This window comes from Hemitrygon akajei, chromosome 22 (genome assembly GCF_048418815.1).
Source record: "Hemitrygon akajei chromosome 22, sHemAka1.3, whole genome shotgun sequence".
Classification (NCBI taxonomy): Eukaryota; Metazoa; Chordata; class Chondrichthyes; order Myliobatiformes; family Dasyatidae; genus Hemitrygon; species Hemitrygon akajei.
In genome coordinates this window covers 62,313,996-62,329,489 of record NC_133145.1, presented here as the reverse complement: position 1 = coordinate 62,329,489, position 15,494 = coordinate 62,313,996, and the positions used below count along the sequence as shown (strand labels likewise).

Sequence of the window (15,494 nt, the reverse complement as noted above, 5' to 3'; positions counted from 1 at the left end):
TCAAGCATTTCATCATTCTGGCAGCAAATATCAACCTTATCTTCATGCTTGAGCAAATCATGTTCTGACTCAGACAGGAGTGGCATTCACCGAGCCAGACACTAACTCACCACATTCAAAAGAGCAGTATCTGTAATCCAAGTCAAATTAGCTTGGGGGGGGGGGGGCAGAAATTCTGCCTCAAGAAATCTGCATCCATTATCAAGGATCCCTCACTCTCTTTTTTCACTGCTGCCATCAGATGGGAGCCTTGGGTCCCACACCACCAGGTTCAGGAACAGTTATCACCCCTCAACCATCAGGTCCCACACCACCAGGTTCAGGAACAGTTATCACCCCTCAACCATCAGGTCCCACACCACCAGGTTCAGGGACAGTTATCACCCCTCAGTCATCAGGTCCCACACCACCAGGTTCAGGAACAGTTATCACTCCTCAACCATCAGGTCCCACACCACCAGGTTCAGAGACAGTTATCACCCCTCAATCATCAGGTCCCACACCACCAGGTTCAGGAACAGTTATCACCCCTCAACCATCAGGTCCCACACCACCAGGTTCAGGAACAGTTATTATCCCTCATCCATCAGGCTCCCGAGCCAGTGTGGATAACTTCACTCACCACAACACTGAAATGATTCCACAACCTATGGTCTATGTTCAAGGACACTACGGCTCATGGTCTCAATTATTTATTTACTATTTGATTTTTTAAAATTTGCATTATGTCTTCTTTTGCACATTGGTTGTTTGCCTGTCTTTGCTTGTGTGCAGTTTTTCATTGATACTATTGTTTTTTTGGATTTACTGCAAATGCCCGTGAGAAAATGAATTTTACGGTTATATGTGGTACCACGTACGTACTTTGATAATAAATTTACTTTGAACTTTGAAGGTGGCACAGAAACAGCAAAGTAAGAACCTTTCAACACACAAAAAGGCAGTACTGTATTTCAAAACACCGTAGGCAACTGATGGCCTATCATAGGCAGCTGCATTGCTTTCGCTGCAATCCTGCAATATAGTTTGACATGCACACTTCCCCTTTTCTTCCTACTTGCTTATTCTTGTAACCTCCTCCCCCCCCCCCAAGATTCCTTCTCACTGACTATCAGCAAATAACTGCTTTTGAAATTGTTTCCCTTTCTGCCTCCATATTTCTCCAGTTCACAATGAAAACTAGCCCTCATTCAGTCTCACTGACTCATTTTGCCAGCTCTAGTACAGACAGCCAAATGCAACAGGGCCTCACCCAATATTCACAACCCTGGAGAGGGACAGTGAAGTCTACAATGACATCCTCAGTTGTGAAACTGCCCTTACTTGCACTCTTCTGCAAGCTGGGGCACCCAAGACAGTTTCTCTCCCGAGCAATAAACAAAATTCTGTACAAGCTCAGCAAGTCAGGGAGCATCCATGGAAATGAATAAATAGTTAATATTTTATAACCATATAACAATTACAGCACGGAAACAGGCCATCTCGGCCCTTCTAGTCTGTGCCGAACGCTTACTCTCACCCAGTCCCACTGACCTGCACTCAGCCCAATAACCCTCCATTCCTTTCCTGTCCATATACCTATCCAATACCTAACCTATTTTGAGCCGAGACCCTTCATTAAGGCTGGAAAGAAAGGGTGAGGACATCAGAATTTTTTATTTTTTTTTAAAGTGGGGGCGAGGACGGGAAAGAGCACTAACTAGAAGATGATAGTGAATTCAGATGGGTAGAGAAGGAGGACTCTAATAGGAGAGGGGAGTGGACCATGGGAGAAAGGGAAGAAAGAGGGTCAACTGGGGGAGGTGATAGACAACGGGAGGAGGTAAATGGCCACTGTGAGCAATAGGAAGAGGAGGAAGGGAGAGGGTTTTTTTTTTAAACCAGAAGGAGAAATCCATGTTCATGCCATCAGGTTGGAGGCCACCCAGACAGAATACAAGATGTTGCTCCTCCAACTGAGAGTAACCTCATCATGGGAAAAGAGGTGGCCATGGACCAAATTGTCAAAACTGGAATGGGGATAGGAATTAAAGTGGCTGAGCCCTGGAAATTCAGCTTTTGGCAGGTGGAACAAAGATGCAAGACAAAATATTCCCCTAATTTATGATGGGTTTCACCAATGTAAAGGCCACTTTGGGAGTGCTGAATATAATAGATGACCCCAATAGATTTGCAGGTAAAATGTTGCCTCACCTGGTAGCACTGTTTGGGGCCCTGAATGGAGGCAAGGGCAGGAATAGTACTTCTGACACTTGCAGCAGTTTGTGCCAGGAAGCTTTTGTTATAAGACTACTGAAAGATTCCCTAGTAGTTGGACTCTGGACCCCTAATACATTCAGATTTATCACATGTAGAAAACATACAGTGGAGTACCATAGGGGTCGGTGTTGGAACCACTGCTTTTTACGATGCCAATGATTTGAACTATGGGATTAATGGATCTGTGGCTAAATTTGCCGATGATACAAAGATAGATGGAGGAGTGGGTAGTGTTGAGGAAACAGAGAGCCTGCAGAGAGACTTAGATAGTTTAGGGGAATGGGCAAAGAAGTGGCAAATGAAATACAATGTTAGAAAGTATATGGTCATGCACTTTGGTGGAAGAAATAAATGGACAGACTATTATTTAGATGGGGAGAGAATTCAAAATGCAGAGATGCAAAGGGACTTGGGACTTCTTGTGCAGGAAATCCTAAAAGTTAACATCCAGGCTGAGTTGGTGGTGCAGAAGGCAAATGCACTGTTGGCATTCATTTCTAGAGGTATAGAATACAAGAGCAGGGATGTGATGTTGAGGCTCTATAAGGCACTCATGAGACCACACTTGGAGTATTGTGTGCAGTTTTGGGCTCCTTATTACTGACACTGGAGAAGGTTCAGAGAAGATTCACCAGAATAATTCTAGGAATAGGGTTACTGTATGAGGAATATCTGGCAGCTCTTGGGCTGTATTCTCTGGAATTCAGGAGAATGGGGGAAAGGGGGATCTCATTGAAACATTCCAAGTATTAAAAGCCCTGAACATATTAGATATGGCAAAGTTACCTCCAATGGTAGGGGAGTCTAGGACAAGAGGGCACAACTTCAGGTTGAAGGATGTCCATTTAGAACAGGGATGCGGAGAAATTACTTAAGTCAGAGGATGGTAAATCTGTGAAATTTGTTGCCATGAGCAGCTGTGGAGGCCAAGTCAGTGGGTGCATTTAAGGCAGAGATAGATAGGCTCTTGATTAGCCAGGGCATCAAAGGGTATGGGGAGAAAGCAGGGCAGCAGGGATGTGGAAGTATTGGAACAGCCCACGATTAAATGGCAGAGCAGACTCGATGGGCCAAATAGCCTACTTCTGCTCCTATATCTTATGGTCTTAAATGCATCTGCAACACACAAAATGCTGGAGGAACTCAGCAGGATTTCCAACATCTGCAAATTTTCTCTTGTTAGTGATAACAACCATCTCAAGGATGTGCTGGAGGCAGCTCATAAGCATTACCACCACACATTCCAGTTCCAAATTGGCATGTCCACAATGTTCAGCAGAACAACACAATTATTCTGTTATTGTTTTATCTTTTACTCCCTCAATGCACTGCTGTAATGAGTAGATCCGTATGGTCAGAATGGAAGACAAGTTTTCACTCTAGTTCAGTACACGTGACAATGATAAACCAATTTACCAATTGTACCAGAATTCTGTCACCCAAGTTTTGCATGTGATTAGGCCTATACTCAATGATGGCAGGCAGCACTCACCATGAAGTCTACACTTAGTCAACAATTTCTTAATCAGACCCTTGGCATTACTAATAGGACAGAGAGCACACTGATACAAATGCATCATAAAAAATTGGACCTTTAAAGCTGCAGTACTGTGTATACTTAACCCTACCACAAAATCTTCAGAGCACTGTTCAGAAAATGCAGGAAATATACAAGTTCATTTGTCAGACAGTTCTGATGACAAGGATCTAATTTTGGACATCCTGAAATTTTACTCTCAGAACAGCTTATGATTAGGTTAATTAGTTAAGCACAATTTTATGGGCTGACGGGCCTGTTCCTGTACTGTACTCTATGAAACGTTATCAATTCAAACTTTAACTATAACATATACTAATATCTTCTCAATTGTGCCAAAAACCTTTGCATACCAAACCACATTCAGCTCAATCTGATTAATGATTTTTACACTTTCCTTTTATGGATACAGAATCTGAACACCTGACATGAGCATGAAGTAGTGTTTCTCTAACTGACACCCTTCATGGCCAGGCAGTGGGGTGAGGCAACACTTGTCTGGTCTCAACCTCATCTACATTATTGTAGACAGAATTCCCTCTACTTGTTATCTCCTGCATTTGCCGCCACCCCCATACCAGTATTTAACCTTAAATTTCTATACCTCATTCACACGATCTAAAGTAGTGGTCGCCAGCCCGTTGATCGCGATCGACTGGTCGATCTTTGAGACTTTCCCCAGTAGATCCTGAAAAGAAATTTAGAATAAATACACAAATACTGTTCAGAGATTGTTCCTGGGTTGCGGGGTTTTAGTTCCGTTCTTTCCGCCCAGTGTGCATGCATGTAGCTCCCCCGCACTACACAGTGTACTTCAGAGGTCTCCAACCACCGGGCCGTGAGGAAACAATAACAGTCAGCTGCACCTTTCCTCATTCCCTGTCATGCACACTGTTGAACTTGAACCCACACGAGGTCATTACGCACGCGAAGTCATTACTCACACAAGGTCATCAGTTGCCTAAACGCAGTGATATCCTCGCACCAGGATCACTGGTTGGCCTTGCACGGCCAACAAGAGGTGCCGATGCTACCGGGCTGGAGTGCGGACAGATGGGTACCACCTCTAAACCTGTTTAGCACACCAAATGTTAGTGGGGAACCCGGTGCTAAAATATTCACAGACAACCAAATCCAAGCTCAGGGTTTTGTAAGTAGCAGAGCAGATACCTCACTGCAATGTACTGAAGCAAACTTTTGTCAGCCAATAGATCCTACAAGGAGGGCAGGGAAGCGCCCTGTCACACTCCTCGCTCGGTCAGTCGCTCTATCCGGACTGCGACCGCCGCGGCCCCAGCACAGGGACCTCCGGCCCTTACCTTGTCCTCTCACCCCACTCACGACCAACCGCACCTGGCCAAGGCGTCTGGCGGCGGGCGGGCGGGAGGCTGCAGTTCGGGCCGGGAGGTTGTCTAATGAGGCAATGAAGCCCTCAATACTGCTTCAGCACCTTGAGCACAAGCACCCTGCGCTTAAAGACAAACCCCATGAGTTTTGGGAGCGGAAAAAACGTGAGCAAGCAGGACAAAAGCTAAGTGCCGAGAGCCACGAAAACTAAATTGCAGAATAGACTGGACATAAGGAACCTGCTTCGAGTACCGCTGTATTCCGGTTGTGTTTAACACCCCCCCTACCCCCCCCCCCCCCCCCCCCCGTCAGCCGGTCCACAAGAATATTGTCAATATTAAACTGGTCCTTGGTGCAATAAAGGGTAGGTACCCCTGGTATTTATACATTATGTCTACTTCCGGGTTGTGGGGTTTTACTTCCAGTCTTTTCTGCCCCAGAGTGCATGCGTGCAACTAATCGATCTGGGGTCAATCTTGCCTTTCACTAAGGCCGAGGGAGTGGATCTTGGGCTTAAGAGGGTTGGTGACCACTAATCTAAAGGATACGTCCAATAGTTTGAGATCATCAGCAGGGGTTTTCCAACACCCAATTCTAGACATCTTCAGACCCTGTTGAAAAATCTATTCTTAGTACACCTATTTCCCTGGCAATAGTCCAAGAACAAACCAGACTGCACACAATATCGGGTGTCACATTTGGCAAGGTGATCTTCAGACCGAAGAATGATTCATACTTCTGCATAGTAGCCTACGCCGTAGCCTTCGTAAGTGGCCTGTGCCGTTGTGAGCATTTATACCTGTGCGCTGGTGTGTCTGTGTCGCTCTGCAATTCACCGCCAAAACGCTAGTTGGCCGTGGGGTTTCTATGCCACTGTGTAGAGTTACTTCATGTATTGAGTGCATCATTTTGGAGTTGGAGCTAATAAATGTTGAACAAGGGTTACTTTTATTGAAATTATTGTAATGCAGAAAAGAGAGAAGACGTTGGAGGAGATGGTATGTACAACCATTGAACGGTTTGAGGCAGAAGGAGGGTGAATTTTCTGTGTTTGTCCGGCCACTGAGAGACACAGACGAGGAAATGCATTTCAAATATTTTCGAATGTCGACAGGTAGGTTCGACGATTTGGTTCATCGTCTCCAACCATTTATTTCGCATCAGTGTACCTATAGACTATGCCTATAGACAGGAAGAACTGCAATGCTATCAAGCGAACCAATCACAGTTGTTGTGGTCTGCATCGCCGCAACACGCAGTTACATTTTTGGAGAGGTGCGTGTCAGGCTATGGCGTAGGGTACAGCGTAGGTTATGCGGCTATGCCATACCTACGGCATTCATTTGAAGCAGAAGTAGAAATCAGCCTTGACTCTCACACCACCACTAAACTAACCATAGAAGAGTATCTGTCACCTACTGAAACGTTCACCATTTCATGGTTAATGCCAGACATCATGTCCCTCACTAACCTCCCTTGTTCTACCCTCTATAAACTGAATCTTCCACCATTCATTAATCCTTTGCCAAGTTGCAGAGTTGTATTTACCCTCGGCCTCTTGTCCAAGCTCACAGCAGCACCTCAACTCTGAAACATTCAGCCTCATTTTCAAATACCTCTACAGTCACACCCATCCTTGTAAACACCAACAGTCATGCAGCCTTTGTATCTGTGTCCAATCAGCTGAGTTTCTTCACTCCACCACTACCAAGCCATTCCTCCCTAAACCTCGCTGCCTCTTGGCTTTCAAACTGTATTTTCACCAAATGTTGTAGAAAACATAAAATGCCTTGGGACATTGCAAAGGTACGATACAAATAGTCTCAGCTGAGAGCAGGACCTGCAGACATTCAGTTCAAGCCTGCTTTTTTAAATATCAGACCAAAGGATAAAGATGAGCTTTATTTGTTGCGTGAAACATTGAAACATACAGTGTTGTTTGCATCAAGGATGTGCTGGGGGCAGCACAAAGGTGTTGCCACACTTCTGGCATCAACATAGCACACACACAATTTACTAACTGTATGTCTTTGGCATGTGGGAGGGAACTCATAAGGTCATGGGGAGAACATACAAACTCCTTAGTGAAATCATTTTATTTTCACTCCCGATCGCTTCCGGGATCTTCAAGTCAGATTGCTTGAATCCGCAATGAATAAAACAATGCTGAATTGTCTTACTGTTCATTGCTTGCCAATTATCAACAACAAAAAAAAATCACTGCTTTATAAACAAACACACACAACTGATTGCTCTAATCATTGTGTGATGTCTGGAGGAGCAACACTTTATATTCCACCTAGGTAGCCTCTAATCTGATGGCATGAATATTCATTTCTTTTTCCAGGTTAAAAATTTTTTACTCCTCTCTTCTTCTATTCCCCTTCTGGCCTTTTAACTCTTCTCACCTGCCTATCACTTCCCCCAGGATCCGTCCTCCTTCCCTTTCTCCTACGGTCCACTTTCCTCTCCCATCAGATACCTTCTTCTTCAGACATTTACCTTTCCCACCCACCTGGCTTCACCCATCACCTTCAGATGGCCCCCTTCCCACACCTCTTTATTCTGTCATCTTCCCCCTTCCACTTCAGTCCTGAAGAAAGGTCTCAGCCTGAAACGTCGACTATTTATTCATTTCCATTGATGCAGCCTGACCAGGTTTTTTTGTACTGTTGTTTTGGATGGAGTATCTGCAGACTTTCTCATGTTAATAAATACCCCAACTACTTTTTTTTGCTGAATCACCTTATTCAATCGCAAAGAATATCGCAGTCCAGATCCCAACCTTGCGTATTTTACAGCAGCAGGGAGATACAGGATGTCACTGGTCAGTAACCAAAGGCAGCAACTCAGTTTCCCTTACCCAGTACAAAAGGCAAACTGTGACATACTAACCACTTTAGCACAAAGCAGAGACTACGCCTGGAACGTCACAATCTGAATGGAAATTATTTACACTGGGTGGCCTAAGCTCCAACTATATAGTGAAGATAAGTCAATAAAACAACATCTATCCATTAACATCACACACCAACTCTAAACGCTGAACAAAAAAACCAACTGCATACACTTTTCCATGTAAATCGTGTAGCAACATGACTTCTTATCTATTGTTCTCATATTTCTTCAATTACTCATTTTTAAATTAAAGAAACTCCAAGATATCTGTAATTGCATTGCCTCAGTAACAATCTCCCCCCCCCATACAGATATTAAAACAGTCAAGGTAAATTTATCAAGATTCATTTATCAAAGAATGTATAAATTATACCTTGAGATTTGCTTGATCACAGGTTAACCACAAAGCAAGAAACCCAAAAGAGCTCCATTAAAGAAAAAAATGCAATGCAACAGCAGCAATCCAGACCAAACTTAAGTCCTCAGATCTGAACCCTGGAGCAGCCCGGACGGAGGAAGCCCAAACCCTTGCTTATCAGTTCATATAATAGCAGACACAAAGCACAGCAGCTGGGACAGTCTTCATAGCCTCTGAGCCATAGAGAAAGGGGTGACCATCGTGGAGAGCAAATGAAATCGGCTGTCGCCCCGATCAACACCCCGTCTTTTCCGTCTATCTGGGCCGGCGTTTGAACTGACTCGATGACAGAACAGCAAAAGGTTCTGCGCCCTGAAGACAAGAGTGGAGATCGCAGACATCAAGCGAAATTCGCCCATGTTTAAATTGTCTAAACAACAAATCATACCTCACAGCAGGACCCAGCTGCAGAGAAAAGCTCTAGGCCTAGACCATGCTGTCCAGCAACTTATTCTGGGCACAGATTTTGCCATCCTGCAACTCAAAGTATACATACATCATCATATACTATCCTGATGAAATTCATTTTCTTGCAGGCATTTATAGGAAAATAACAAAATAGAATTTATGAAAAATGTACATAATGACTGACCAATATGCAAAATAGGATGGTGGGGTGGAGATATGTCTCTACCAAAGGAGGTGTAACATACTCGTTCCCTCCGCTAACCTGCTGGTCACTCTTGGGCAAAGTGCAGCACCCAAGCCAAATCAAGATCACATGAAGCCACAAGCAGTTGGTGCATATCACAAGTTCTGGTTATGCGACCACTGACGCTAGGCAGAAAATCTCTCAATAGTATTGATAATGGCTGGGCTCACCAGTCTTGTAAAAACACTGCCCAGAAGGCAATAGCAAACTAGTTCTGTGGAAAAATTTGCCGAAAGCAATCATGGTCGTGGAAAGACCATGATTGCCTATGTCACACGACACAGCAAGCAAACGTACAGAAAGACATGTTGTACAAATAAAAGAAAATAAATGAATAATACTGAACACCCAAGTTGTAGAGTCCTTTAACATTGAGTCTGTAGGTTATAGAATTAGTTCAGATGTGGTGAGTGAAGTTATCCAACTTTGTCTATTTCCTCCAGTCCTGACTGGACAAGATTTAGAAGATTGGGGGTGGGGGGAGGGAGGAAGAAACACAAGGTGATCGGTGAAACTGGGGGGGGGGGGGGAAGAGAGAGGAGGGGGTGAAATAAGAGCTGAGAAGTTGATTGGTGAAAGAGATACAGGGCTGGAGAAGGGGGAGTCTGATTGGAGAGGACAGAAGGAGGGAGGAGCACCAGAGGGAGGTGGTGGGCAGGTAAGCAACTGAGGTGAGAGGAGGAAAAAGGGGATGGGGAGTGGCGAAGGGGGAGGTGAAGTTCAAGAAATCGATGGTCATGTCATCAAGGTTGAAAGCTAACCAGACGAAATACAAGGTGTTGCTCCTACAACCTGGGTGTGGCCTCATCACGACAGGAGAGGAGGTTGGACTCAGGCTGGAGGAGGAACATCTGTAGCCTCAAATCTGATGGCATGAACATTGATTTCTTGAACTTCCAGTAATGCCACAACCCCCCCACCCCAGCATTCCACATTCCCTCTATCGCCTCATCTCCTTACCTGCCCATCACTTCCCTCTGGTGCTCCTCCTCCTTTTCTTTTGTCAATGGCTTTCCGTCTTCAGATTTCCCCCTTCTCCAGCCCAGTATCTATTTCACCTCTCCTCCCCCCACTCCCAGTTCCACCTCTCACCTGTGCTTCTTCTTTCCTCTCCCCACCTTCTACTGACTCCTCATCTTTTTCTCCCCTTCTAGTCCTAATGAAGGGTCTTGGCCTGAAACGTCAACTATACTTTTTTCTATAGATGCTGCCTGGCCGGCTGAGTTTCTCCACCATTTTGTGTGTGATATTCAGTGCCATTAGTAGGTAATTGGAAAAGTTCTTGGAGCTCCAGGGAAAGAACAAGGGAGCGTGGCTTAAAATACTCCACTGAAAAGAGTAGGTACATGCTCAAAGGGATGAGTGGCTTTCCTTCACACTGCAAAAATTCTAGTATGCAATTCTATGATAAGATAGTAACTGATTGTATGCCAGCAACCAACCACTGCACCCCCAAGTAGACATATGCATATACATTGGCTGAAGATGGGAATATTCTTAGTTTTAAAAAAATCACTTGTAAGGGACTGAAGGAAATATGATAAAATAATTTTAATGAGGGAAAATCTCAAGAGTTTATGGGAACACAAAAACTATATGAAATATTATGGGGGGGGGGGGCAAGTACTGTGATGTTCATCCAATATTCCAGACTTCAAGGAATATTATGAAACTGAACTGTAACCTTTAACAAACTAACTTTAATCTTCCATGGGCATCTGCAATTATATCAATATTTCCATTCTGGCAACCTAAAGCGTCCTTCATTTTCATTAACCTTGTTCCAACATAGGATTAGCTGGCCCATGTTCTGAGGTTTGCTTATGTAACTCTATGTGGAAAAACATCATAATACTCACTTGAGATTTATTATCTTACAGTAAAATAAAGTACAATAGAATGCATGAAAATTATACATAGACATGCAAAAGACAAACTATGCAGTGAAAAACATACTGAAAACACAAGTGGTAGAGTCTTTGAAGTTGAGTCTAGGTTGCGGAATCAGTTCAGATGTGAGGCGAGTGAAGTTCTCCAACTCCATCTATTTCCTTTTCTCTACACAGGAAACAGGAGGCGGCCATTCAGTGTCTCATAGCTGCTCCACCATTCAATAAAATCATGACTCATCTGTTATAGTGTACTTTCTAACAAGGTTGCTGAGCTAGTTGTGGGAGTCTTCAAGCAAAAAAACTTGATGCCTTCACACTGTGGCAGTGACCTGAAGGAGCATGTGAACTTATTAAAACAAGCTCTGTGTAACGGGACTTCTGACCTGACCAGTGCTGCACTTTACTGGCATACTCACTTAGCTCAACTAAAAAAAACCACAACAAAGAATGGATGCACACTGCTCTCACAGCACAAGTAGATATTTCACAGACTATTAGTTGCCCTAACCATATACTCCATCTTAATTAGAAACATAGAAAACCTACAATATAGTCCCTTCAGCCCACAAAGCTGCACTGAACATGTCCCTACCTTAGAACTACCTAGGCTTTACCCATAGCCATCTATTTTTCTAAGCTCATGTAGCCATCCAGGGGCCTCTTAAATGACCCTATCGTTTCCGCCTCCACCACTGCCATCAGCAGCCCATTCCGTGTACTCACCACTCTCTGTGTAAAAAACTTATCCAACATCTCCTCTGTACCTACTTCCAAGCACCTTACAACTATGCCCTCTCATGCTAGCCATTTCAGCCAGGGGGGGGAAAGCCTCTGACTATCCACACGATCAATGTCTCTTATACACCTCTATCAGGTCACCTTCATCCTCTGTCGCTCCAAGGAGTAAAGGCTGAGTTCACTCAACCTATTCTCATAAAGCATGCTCCCCAATCCAGGCACCATCCTTGTAAATCTCCTCTGCACCCTTTTTATGGTGTCCATGTCCTTCCCATAGTGAGGCAACCAGAATTGAGCACAGTACTCCAAGTGGGGTCTGACCAGGGTCCTATATAGCTGCAACTTTACCTCTCGGCTCTTGAACTCAATCCTATGATTGATGAAGGCCAATCAGATTTTATAATATGCAAATCAGCCTCTATTGTCAAGTATTAATATATCACCAATTCAGAAAACTCTTATTTCTATCAACCAGACATGAAAATACCAGAAGGAAGCATAAAGCAAGTAAAAGCTGGAGACACTCAGCAGGTTAGACTGAATCTGTGCCACAAGAAATAGTTAAGTTTGATTAAACATATTTAAACTGATATGTTAACTCTGTTTGGAGACAAGAAATGTTGGAATCTGGAGCAACATACAAGATGCAAAGGAACTCAGCAGGTCAGGCAGCATCTTTGGAAGGAAATGGAAGATCAATATTTCATAGAGATCTTTTGTCTGGACCTGCGATCCAAAATGTTGCCCATTTCCCTCCATAGATGTGGTTGGACCGAGTTCCTTATACATTATGTGTCTCTTGACAGATGCACAACCTTCTCAGTATTTTCAGCATTTGCTGTTTTTAGCATCTAGAGTTTTTAAATTTTGTCTTAATAAAAGGAAATTTCCACGCTAATATAGAAATCTAACCACATGCTTCCTGCGACAAAAATATATTTCTTAACTCACTTCACAAGATTTTGCTTTACCTCCTACTATAAATCACATTTTCTTCATTGCAAGCTGTGACTCAGTTGGCACCATCTCATCTTTGAGTCAGAAGGTTTTGGTTTCAAGCTTCAAGAAAAACCTAAGCTGACACTCCCATGCACTGCTCAGTCTTTTGGATGGGATTACAGGCACCAAAGTTTCCATGGCACTATTCCAATAAAGAATAGTGGAAGGGAGAGTAGCCTGTATACTCCTGCACTAATATCTACATATCTATCCCTCAATCACATCACTAAATCTATTTATTGTAGAATTACCACAGCACTGAAGAACGTTTAACTCATTGGGTATATTCTTGCTCATTATAGAGCAATCTATTTAGTTCAATTCACCCACTTTCTCCAAAGCTCTAATTGTTCACTCTTAAAAATCCTTTCCATTCCTTTATTAAGACACAGATTAATTCTGTTTGCAACACACTTGCCAACTCCAAATCCTAACTAATTGACTTTTAAAATGTTTTTCTACACAGCATTTTTGTATCTCTACCCAGAATTTTAAAATGTTTCCCTTGTTGCATGAACCATCCGCTAATTTTTTTCCCCAATTCACCTGAGCAAAAACAGTCATAACCTTGCACATTATAGTCAAGTCTCTTCCCAAATATTATTCACTCCAGAAAACAATCCAGCTGCTCCATTCTATTCCTCTATTCATAATCATATTCAGGAGTCTTCTGTGCAATTTCACAAGTAATTTTTTTTCCCCAGGATCTGAACATCACTGTCAAGAACTGAATTTAGCCCAGGCCATTTTCTTAAATCACTTTGGTCCTTCCACTCTGGTCAGTCCTTGGGAGATGTTGCAAGGAGCACTTTGCAACATCCCCAATGACTGACCAGCATGGGAGGGCTTTTACAAATGGCATTGAGAACCTTGGGAGTATATAGAAGCCCTGTGTAAATCGGAGTGGAAACACACTACCTCATCTACCAGCCCCATCAGAGACCTCCTGCCCTATCTGTAGCCAAATCTGCAGTTCTCGCAACACCTCAAAGCCAGAGTGGAAGCCGGTCATCCTCAATCCCAAGGAGCCATCTTCGAAGTGCTCCCATTGTGATTTTGTTTGGGGAGTTTCAGGATTAACACCCAGCCGTAATGAAGATTAGATTGTCATACATACATCAAAACACACAGTGAAATGCATCGCTGGCATTAAAGCCAGGACCAACAGGCTCCAGGGCAGTTTCTTCCACCAGGCCATCAGACTGATTAATTCATGCTGACACAATTGTATTTCCAAGCTATATTGATGGCTCTGTTGTATATCTTACTGTACATACTATTACAAATGACTATCATTTGCACATTCAGAAGGAGACGTAACAAAGATTTTTACTCCCGGTGTATGTGATGTAAGAAATAAAGTTAATTCAATTCATTTTGACTTAGTGTTCAAGTGTTGCTTTGTTTCCAGCACCAATATAGCTGACCTACAATTTACTAGTTAACCCTAAAATATGGAAGGAACCAGATCACTTGTAGGAAATCCACACCATCGCAGGGAAGGGAGAACGCACAAACTCCTCAAAGGCAATGACGAGGATTCAAGTTGGGTCACTTTCACTTCAAGGCTTTACGCTCACCACCGTGCTGCCCTTTGAGGGCGGTGTGCAACTCAGGGAAATATCCAAAGTGTCAGACCACAAGAATTGTGCTCGCAGCCATGATGATGTCTATCTACCCTAACTCCACCTGCCCATTTTAGAGGCAAAGTCCCTCTCGGGTTTTCTTATCCAAGTACATATCCGAACATCTTCTAAACATCGTAATAATATCTGCCTCCATAACCTACTCTGACAGCTCATTTCAGCCGCTTACCACCTTCTGGTGAAAATTAACCCCTCGGATCCTCTTTAAAATCCTCCCTTCTCATCGTAAACTTGACTTGCAACTCTGGATGCCCCTACCCTGGAAAAGCGATTCTGATAATCCAACCCCCTCATAATTTTATAAACATCTATAGTCCCTCCTCTATGTTCCGGTGGGAATATCGACAATTCGCTTTTACAGTCCTTCATGCCAGAACACATTCTGGTCAGTCTCCTTGGCACTGTATTCTTCTATATCCTTCCTGTAGTGTGGCGACCAGAAGTGTACACGGTACTTTTAAGTGCGGTTTAACCAAATGTTTTTACAACTGCAACACGATGCCACAAGAAGGTCGAAATGAGTTTAGGAAGTGGTGTCAGAACAGTCTGGATGGGTAACTACAGTGGATACGGCAAACCGGCAGTGAATTAATTGCGTAAACTCTTCTCTATACAACCACAGAAGCTGGCACGTACATAGCAGCCACATTTTACATTAAAACCGTGAGGGGCTTCGCAGAATGAAAAAAACTCGTCTCAGTGTGGGGAAAGCCAAATTTGAAATACAAATCTTTCGCTCAATTATAGCACAAACTTCAGGGGGGAAAAGGTTGAAGCTCAGAAATCAGTGAAGGACAACGCGCAACGGGGAATAAATCAACGCTGTGGATAGGAAGTTTTCCCTTGAAGTTACCTCAGAGTTGTCCCTGCATCAGTCAATCTAGCCAGCGACTTGCTACACCGAAAATTAAAGAGACACTTAAATATTAACATTTCGTCCATCGACAATTTTTAAAAAACCAAAACACTTTAAGAGACTTACCGCTTCAAAATTAGTTCATGCTAAGAGCAAAGCGGAAAAGAAACCCCACGCCCGGGGAGAGCGCCCGACAGGATGAGCCAAGGCCCCGCCGCCTCCATGCACGTCAATCAAACCCGAACCAATCCC

General features: G+C 43.6%; 1 protein-coding gene across 2 annotated transcripts in view; it reads right to left on the bottom strand.

The window, feature by feature from the left end:
- Positions 1-15,481, bottom strand: part of crlf3 (cytokine receptor-like factor 3) — an 86,616-nt gene extending 71,135 nt beyond the window's left edge. Inside the window, exons 1-2 of one of the 2 annotated variants that reach the window (XM_073026453.1) lie at positions 15,369-15,464; positions 4,401-4,484 (exon numbers count right to left, since the gene is read on the bottom strand). The gene's annotated coding sequence lies outside the window, so the exon portion shown is untranslated. Of the gene's footprint in view, positions 1-4,400; positions 4,485-15,368 lie in introns of both variants that reach the window. The other variant, XM_073026454.1, reaches the window with a different exon arrangement.
- Between the last annotated feature and the right edge of the window lie 13 nt (positions 15,482-15,494).